Source organism: Pinus tabuliformis, chromosome 3_2 (assembly GCF_031772625.1).
Source record: "Pinus tabuliformis cultivar Carrire ecotype Pingquan chromosome 3_2, CPIR1, whole genome shotgun sequence".
In the NCBI taxonomy this organism is placed as follows: Eukaryota; Viridiplantae; Streptophyta; class Pinopsida; order Pinales; family Pinaceae; genus Pinus; species Pinus tabuliformis.
In genome coordinates, this window is record NC_142302.1 from 818,975,862 (window position 1) to 818,985,671 (window position 9,810).

Consider the following 9,810-nt stretch of genomic DNA (forward strand, 5'->3'; position numbering starts at 1 on the left):
CGGATTGTGAAAGGCTTGAATGCCTTGGGTTGATGACAGTTACCTGCCCGGAGGGGTTGATGGTACCTGTCTGCCCGGATTGTGAAAGGCTTGAATGCCTTGGGTTGATGACAGTTACCTGCCCGGAGGGGTTGATGGTACCTGTCTGCTCGGATTGTGAAAGGCTTGAATGCCTTGGGTTGATGACAGTTACCTGCCCGGAGGGGTTGATGGTACTTGTCAGCCCGGATTGTGAAAGGCTGGAATGCCTTGGGTTGATGGCAGCTACCTGCCCGGAGGGGTTGATGGTACTTGTCTGCCCAGATTTACTCTCCCTGGATTTCTTGAGCTGGTTGGCCAGTGGAATTCCATGTTAGACCTGGTAAGGTCTCTATCAAAGAAACTGTCTGGATGTGAAAATGACTCGGTTTGGTTGTGGAAACCAGTTCCCATGGGTTGGGAATTCTTTAGTCTGTTGTGATTTTCATGGCTAAAGAAATTAACTAATCAGTTGTATGTGATGTTAAAAATAAATTCTATATATAGTTGTGTGAAATGTGTTATGCACATTTAACATGAAATGAGTTTAATGTTCAATAAGGAGTTATTGGAAATTTTAATTCCTGTATCATTTCATTAATCTTGTGAAAGTCTTAGTAGGGGCTAAGACCATTTCCAAATGATGCAGTGATTGACAGCTTTGATGATTAGAGAGCTAGGTGCTCTTTTGGTACATCTAGAAGCACTTTGCGGATGTCTTTAGTGAGAATTCGCTCAGTGTGCACGTGAGCAGTGATTTATCATTTGAAGATTGGTGTTAATGCTCTTTAAGTACTTGTAAAAGTACTGTGATTTAGAAATCATCTAGCATTGCACAGTTGAATTGATAGTCAAAAGTATTTCATTTGACTCAAAATATAGTGACTAATGCAATTGAATTTGTTAGTCATATATTACAGGAATTACTTACCATGGAGGATTGAAGAATTGTCCAACCACTATTAAAAGACTTACATGAAAGTATTCATGACTTCCAAGAATAGATGGTAAGTAATGGTAAGTTGACATAGAGAATTGTTTATTATGAATGAATAAGAGCCAATTGGTGGCGATTAGAAGTTGCATATTTTTGCAATTTCGAATGCTTATGACTATTGATGCTTATAACTAATGATATTTCTTATGACTATATCATTACTATTTTGTTTGTCGTCTTTCCTTGGAATGAAATCGTTGATTTTAAAAGGAAAGGATCACCTTTTGCGTGGTTAGATGGTAATACCATGTATAAAATCTAAGTTCCAATGAAAGATGAACACCGAGGACGGTGTTCCTGTTAAGGGGGGGAGTATGTAATATCCCTAAATAACTCGGTGAAAACTAGACAGTAAGTAGTAATTCTTTTAAAAAGATTACGAATTAGTTTAAAAACTAATTCCTGTTATTCATAAAACTAATTATGGAGAATATTTTGGCGAATTGTGCGTGGAACCCGTTCGTCCTCTACACGGGTAATAACTGATTCTTGGATTCGGTACTGATGTTTGGTATTGAGAACTGATTCTTGGATTGGCGGTGAACAAAAAAGATCAATGACGATTACCGTAGAGGGGGGAGCGTCTCTGAGGGAAGTTATGGATGCTGCTGCTGAACATAGTTTGGTTTTCCCTCACTCGCCCTATGGGGAGGGGATTACCATCGGAGGACTGCTCAGCACCGGGGCACATGGCAGCTCTCTGTTCAATAATGGAAGTGCAGTTCATGAGTATGTTGTTGGCATGAGATTGGTGGTACCTTCGCCTCCGGGTTATGCGAGTGTTGTGAGCTTCGATGAATCCCATCCAGACCTGAATGCTGCTAAGGTTTCTCTCGGCCTTCTTGGAGTCATTACGCAGAGAGTTGTTAGCTGTGCCGTTGGAAAACTACAGCATCTCTCGTAGAAGACTTGCGTGGAAGCGCTGTTGATCCGCGGAGATCTATGGACTGTGTAAAGTAGTTTTGAAATCTATTGAGTGCCAAGTAAGGATTAAGCCTGTGTGAACACTTTGAGAGGAGTCGCGCCCAACTGGTGGAAGGATTGGGTGGTAAAGTGTTGCCGAAGGTGTGTTGCAATGAAACATTGGAAGACGTCGAAAAAAGGCATTACAGCTTTTCCAGAAATACATCTTGAATTTGAGCCTGTCGTGGCTGTTGCGGTTGTTCACGCAGAGGGAGTATGTGTGCCAGCTCTTCGTTGGAGCTATAATGCTGCAGATCTGAGGGGGGGCCTGCAGACTTGAGTTCAAAAATGCAAGTTAACAAGCCCTGAGCATGCGCTATGGCGACCAGTTCTTGAAGAACGTGGAATAAACGTGTGGACATAAAAGCTAAGTATATGTAGTTTTCTTCTAGAAAATTACTTGTGAATCTTGTGTTAAACGTTTTAAGATTCAAGTTAACTTTTGATGTTTGAATATGTATTACATGCATGAAGCTATTCATGTATGTATGTTGCTATAGTTTTGTTTGCAAGACTATGGGAATACTCGTACACGAGTATTAATTTCCGCCTTGGTTTTAGAATGCAGTTCAAAATACAAGAACGACCTTGTTTATTCACTCTTTTGCTGCTATTTACGAAGATTTATTTTGGAAAATAAGAATCTGGTTTTGATTCTTTTCTCGGTTTTACATGAGCTAATGAGTTAGAACTCTCTTAAAAAGAGTTATACATTGGTAAACATTGTGGAGGTCAACAATGTTAATTGGGTATATATGCTAGTTAAATAGCAAGTCATGCTTGCTTACACATATGAGTGGATGCTAAGGAATCTCTTTCAGACATTGTTTATTGATTCTTTAATATGGTAACTAATCTTGTTGCCAAAATTGTTATTATGGCATGCTTGCTCATGCACACGAATAGATATTAAAAGATCTCTTTAGAGGTTGATTATTGTTTGAATAATATTGTACTAATCTTGTTGCCAAGATTGTTGATGATTGCATTGACAGGAAACGATGGGAGATGGTGCCAAGGAAAGTGATGTTTTACATTATGGCAGGAAAAAGGATTATTCGTCCATGCAGATGAAGTCAAGCTGCAGTATTGTCCATTGCTAGAACAATTATGCCACAAGGAATGTTGCATGTGGCGGTATGTAAATAAAAGATTACATGTAAATTGTATTAGCTTATAGCTAGTTATGTGACAGCTTAATGAAAATTCATTGTAAAGCTTTTAAGACAATGGTTAAGGGATGGAATCCCTTATAAACCATTGAGTGAGGGGTGAAAACCCTCACGAGCGTTTAATAATAAGATTAAACGTTTGCTGGTTTTCACCCTACGGGGTTTCCAGGGTATATCCGTGTTCTTAATGGTGTGATTGATGTGATTGCCTTATGTGTCTGTTGATAATGATGGGTCCTTAATGATGATGGTTCTTTGTTTGATGTGACAACCACAATGTCTTAGTACATGATTATCTAACATGGTTAAGGATATCAAGAAATGGATGCATGGATTCATGAGACAGTTTATGTTATTACAGTGATGGTTAAAGGTTATGCAATGGTTATGAAACTTACTGTCTTGATGGCAAATTACTTGATGTACTAATGAATGGTATATCTAATGGCTAGTGATGATTTGTGGAGTTGTGAATTGATTAATTACTTGTGGTAATTGTATAAAAAAAATTCTAACTCCCTACTTTTACATGCGAGGTTACCGGGGTATTTGACAAGTGGTATCAGAGCTAAAGGTTGCAGTACTGGCGCCTTTGGGAATTGGTAAGCGGAAAGGATATTGAGGTACGCCATCAGTAGGCATTAACTTAGGTATGAGTTTAATTATTCACATATTCATTTATGTAATACACTACTGGTGTGATTCATGTTTATAACTGCTTTAAGTAGTAAGTAATAAGTTGTTGCATAACTACGTTCATAACATTAGATTCCTGATGAGGATAAAAGACAATGAAACTTTTGTCACACCTAAGAACAATATTGAGTACTCATTACATTCATGAACAATATTGAACACTCATTGAGGAAAGTGACAATCAACCACCAAGTTTTGATTTGCAAATATGGCAATAACAATGATGCATTTAATGAACAGAATTGAAGTTACAATGAACAAAAGGATGAAAAATTGTTTTAAAAAGGACATTAGAAGAACCCCTTTAGATATTGAAAACATGCAATGAGTCAAGCAGCGAGACTTGATTGTCATAACTAATTTTTGATTAAGTTTTGCCATGGTTTCATTAAGATGATTGGTAGTTGAGATTGGTTAGTGTTGTATGACTAACCCATAGAACTTATATGCATTAATTGAATTGGACTAAGATTGTTACAATTCGTAAACAAGTGAAGTTGATTGATGTCACATGCATGGAATGTGTGTATGAAGATTCTTACTCTCTCTGTGCTATAGTTCCAGTTGTTTCTGAGAAGAGTTCCTAATTTTATTCACCATGAGAATGCATGATGAATAGTATATGCTTATGTCCTAATAGTTTTAATGATGATTACCCTCTAATTAACTGAAATCCATTAGCATGGTATGTGCTTATGTTAATCATTACTTGTTGGGAGATAAAAACCATTGGAGTCTCGATTTAATGATGGTTGAATTTATCTCTACTATGGGAATGATGGATTTCTTATGCATGTTGCATTCCAGTGTGAAGTTAATTGGAGAGGCATGTTCAGTGGGTAACATTTTTAGGACTCATTCCTGGTATAATTACATGTGATAATTATTCATAAATAGACTACCTGTGTTAATACAGTTGTCAGTAAACTCTAACTACCTTCCCCAACTATAGATGCTTCCAAAGGAAATGGAAGCAAGGAGAAGGAAGAAGACCGTGTTGTAGGGACAGACGGAGATAGGAAAACGAAATCGCTAAGTCTGGTGGTGACCAGATAGCGCAAGCTTTGAGTGTCAGAATCTTGCAGAAGACGCTAAGTCTGGGGTTGACTAGATAGCGCTCGATGTGCATATGAGTATTCCTTTGACCATGCTTAAGGAGTTGGAAAATGTGTGTTGATGTTAATGATTTTCGTAATGTCTCCTTGAACTCATTATTCTGAAATGGTCACATAGTAGAGTTATGATAGTTGTTGCATCTAGCATCAAGTGGTAACTCTGGTGCATGTGTGACACTTAGGAGATCATGCTTCTAATTGCATAAGTAGAGCAATTGCTTCCGGTAAGGGTGGTTTAATTTGTTAGTTATGCATGTTGATCCAAAGATAAGATAAGTATCTTGCTCACTTTCTTGAAGAACACATATGAATGTTTTATATGATTTCTTAGTAGAGAAAGTATTTGAATGCATGCAATAAAAGAATAGTTCTTTTATAGATTTTCTTGGTAAAGAAAATGTGTTAAGGCATGCAGTTAAAGATTGATTATTTTATATACTTTCTTAATAAAGCAAATAGGTAGTTCCTATTAGGAAGACTCCACTTGAGTCTTGTGTGTGAAATGCTTGTCTCTTGTCTATAAAATCCTTGCTAAATATGGCCAAAGTAACTTCTTGAGAAAGAGGATGAGGCATGGCAGGTGGCCAAGTTTTCTTGAATTAAAATATGTATCTTTATTTGATAAAAGCTTCTTGGAAATATATATATATGCTAATTGCATTATGATTCTAGTTAGTTTCTAAGTTCTAGTGAAATGATTATGCATTACCTGCATGATAAAAGATAGCTAAGGATGTGCTTCTAGGCACATAGATATTCATTTCTAACTTCTTGAGGAAAGAGTATATTACATATATACATAAATATAGTCTCATCCTAAGAGTATGCATACTTCATGTATGAATATGCAGGATTTTATAAGAATTTTCTTAAAAAAAAAAAAAATAGAGGTTCTTTCCTTAAAGGCACATTAGAATAGTGTTCATACAAGAACCAAAATCCTTACTGGTTTCATGAAAAGAACTATGTGCATTGAAGTAAAGTAATTGTGTTAGGAGAACACATGTTGCATATTGGTAGCTATTGTGACTTTGGAATTATGAGCCTGTGTGTACTTAGAGAAAGTGGTCATGTTAGCTTCCTTGAAAATAATTATCTCTTGGAGAGATTGTCTTGTTGGATGAGCTGTGTTGATTGCTTGATTTTGATGCATAAAGGATAAGTAAACCTTGGTTTGTATCTTGATTCTTATGCCTAAAGATAGATATCTTTAATAATTTCTTGAAAGGGAATCTTGAGAAACCCTCACATCGGAAGATAGAGAAATGAGGATTAAAATGACTTCCTTTAAGAAGGAGGTATGTGGTTTGTTGTATGAAATGATGATAGTCCTTTAGTGAACGGAATAAGTGTTGCATACATTAAAGAAGGGCTTATATGATAAGCAATGGTATGCACAAAGATTAGTCATTGTGACATAAGAGTTATGTTCTTGTATATGTTTAATTATACTAACGATGCATGACTAAAGCTAGCCATAGTAAACGTAAGATAATACTCCATTAATGATGATTTGAATTGGAACAACAGACTATGGCAAAATTGGAAATGTTTAGATTATTAACTCAACTGTTGTTGACATTTATGCATTAATGAATATTGCATATGCTTTTATACATGACAATAGTGTATGCATGAACATTCTTGGAAATGGAATATGTGTTAACTGATGCATATTTATAACTAATGTTGCTGATGGGATTAAGTAGTGGTAGCTTAATGGCAACAAGAAAACTCATCACATAAATTGCTGCAATGTGAAATGCAATTATAAATGAGAAAGAATGATGTTATATGATATGCATGAATTATGTTATGTGGAAAATTTGCATGCATACAATGTGTATGATGGATATGTTTCCCATCAATCTTGATGTTGTGGACCCATGTGGGGGTTAAGTGTAAATGCATGGTATACATGCATGTTTGTTGTGCTAATGATAATGATTATATGGTTCATTGTGTAAATTACTTTGAGAAAGAGTAATAAAAGAGAAATTTAACATGCCAGACAGTTGCGGATAGTTGGGTTGATGACAGTTACCTGCCTGGAGGGGTTGATGGTACCTGTCTGCCCGGATTGTGAAAGGCTTGAATGCCTTGGGTTGATGACAGTTACTTGCCCAGAGGGGTTGATGGTACCTGTCTGCCCGGATTGTGAAAGGCTTGAATGCCTTGGGTTGATGACAGTTACCTGCCCGGAGGGGTTGATGGTACCTGTCTGCCCGGATTGTGAAAGGCTTGAATGCCTTGGGTTGATGACAGTTACCTGCCCGGAGGGGTTGATGGTACTTGTCAGCCCGGATTGTGAAAGGCTGGAATGCCTTGGGTTGATGGCAGCTACCTGCCCGGAGGGGTTGATGGTACTTGTCTGCCCAGATTTACTCTCCCTGGAATTCTTGAGCTGGTTGGCCAGTGGAATTCCATGTTAGACCTGGTAAGGTCTCTATCAAAGAAACTGTCTGGATGTGAAAATGACTTGGTTTGGTTGTGGAAACCAGTTCCCATGGGTTGGGAATTCTTTAGTCTGTTGTGATTTTCATGGCTAAAGAAATTAACTAATCAGTTGTATGTGATGTTAAAAGTAAATTCTATATATAGTTGTGTGAAATGTGTTATGCACATTTAACATGAAATGAGTTTAATGTTCAATAAGGAGTTATTGGAAATTTTAATTCCTGTATCATTTCATTAATCTTGTGAAAGTCTTAATAGGGGCTAAGACCATTTCCAAATGATGCAGTGATTGACAGCTTTGATGATTAGAGAGCTAGGTGCTCTTTTGGTACATCTAGAAGCACTTTTCGGATGTCTTTAGTGAGAATTCGCTCAGTGTGCACGTGAGCAGTGATTTATCATTTGAAGATTGGTGTTAATGCTCTTTAAGTACTTGTAAAAGTACTATGATTTAGAAATCATCTAGCATTGCACAGTTGAATTGATAGTCAAAAGTATTTCATTTGACTCAAAATATAGTGACTAATGCAATTGAATTTGTTAGTCATATATTACAGGAATTACTTACCATGGAGGATTGAAGAATTGTCCAACCACTATTAAAAGGCTTACATGAAAGTATTCATGACTTCCAAGAATAGATGGTAAGTAATGGTAAGTTGACATAGAGAATTGTTTATTATGAATGAATAAGAGCCAATTGGTGGCGATTAGAAGTTGCATATTTTTGCAATTTCGAATGCTTATGACTATTGATGCTTATAACTAATGATATTTCTTATGACTATATCATTACTATTTTGTTTGTCGTCTTTCCTTGGAATGAAATCGTTGATTTTAAAAAGAAAGGATCACCTTTTGCGTGGTTAGATGGTAATACCATGAGTAAAATCTAAGTTCCAATGAAAGATGAACACCGAGGACGGTGTTCCTGTTAAGGGTGGGAGTATGTAATATCCCTAAATAACTCGGTGAAAACTAGACAGTAAGTAGTAATAGCACGTTCGGATATGTTTCTCATTTCGGTTCTGGAGCCATCTCATGGGTCTCCAAGAAAATGTCGATATTGTCATTGTCAAAAACAGAAGTTGAATATGTCACCGCAATAGCAATAGCGTGTCTGGCAGTTTGGATGATAAGGATGTTGAGGGATATATGCCACGACCAAGAGGGAACAACAACTATTTTTTGTGAAAACACTTCTGAAATTGCATTGTCAAATACTTTTGTTTTTCACAAGAGGACCAAGCGCATTTATGCTAAATATCATTTTATTAGAGAGTTGATTAACAATGGTGAAATTGTGTTGCAACAGTCAAGGTCATAGGAAAAATTTGCTAATATTTTCACAAATCCATTGGAACGTGAAATTTTTGTTTATCACAGAGATTGTTTGGGAATTGTCAATGGTGGCAATTGTGATTAAGGGGGAGTGTTGGAAGTATTAATCTCAACTACTGCAATTAATTAGATTGACAACAACCATACGTGTGGTACACCTCGACTTCAAGTTGCGATTTTGTTTGCAAGAGGAAGGAATGAAGTTCTAAGAAAAAGTACAATGTTGATCATTCTGCAACACATCAGATAGTTAAAGCACTGAATGAAGATTTGGTAAATATGTATGGGAAAACATTTACTGCGCAACTCTTACTTTCATTCCGCAACCTCTGTATGTTCAAAAACTCACTTACCTTGTACATTCGCCCATCCTATGTCTTAATGTTTTGACTTTGCCATAAATTTATGTATTGAAATGTATTTTGGATATACATGTGTAAACGTCTTTAATTTTTTAGTCGAGGGTGTAATTCTGAGAGGATAAATTGTGGAGCAAATATTGGTTGGCGCTTGAAAACAAGTTCTTATGGAATTTTATAGAGAGTTACTCTGCAACCCCTTGTGAAGCCTAAATCGCAGTAATTTTTTTTGTTTTAATTGCAGTTGCAGCCTTCATTTACCAAGTGAATGTATTTTCATATGTTTTATATCATAATATAAAGTATGTTTTGTTGCGATATGGTTTTAAACTTTCACGAGTAGATTACATTGTTTTACTATATTTTACTGTGAGTAAATTTATGTGTTTTATTTAAGCCTCTGTCTAGTTGCGATTTTCTTTCCACAACTGATGAAAACTCCTTTCCTCTACACCTTGTAAAATTTATAACATGGAAAAAAAAGCTTTCTACCCTCACTGGGCTCATTGTTATCATCAAGATTTGTGTGATCAATTAAAGAGCCGCAACTCTTGTTATTGTGTCTATGAATTTTGTGTTATTTTGTCTCTCCTCCTCTACATTTCCAACATAGGTTGCCCTTGCACCCTTTCCTATTGAGATCTAGCCACCAATAGCACTGGTGGCGCCTCATCCTTAGGTTTTTCTTTCCA

The 9,810-nt window shown here is 36.5% G+C and overlaps 1 pseudogene; it reads left to right on the forward strand.

Annotated features, from left to right (window-relative positions):
* The first annotated feature begins 1,571 nt into the window (after window positions 1-1,571).
* LOC149183168 (putative L-gulonolactone oxidase 1 pseudogene) lies at window positions 1,572-1,919 on the forward strand (annotated as a pseudogene).
* Window positions 1,920-9,810: the final 7,891 nt, after the last annotated feature.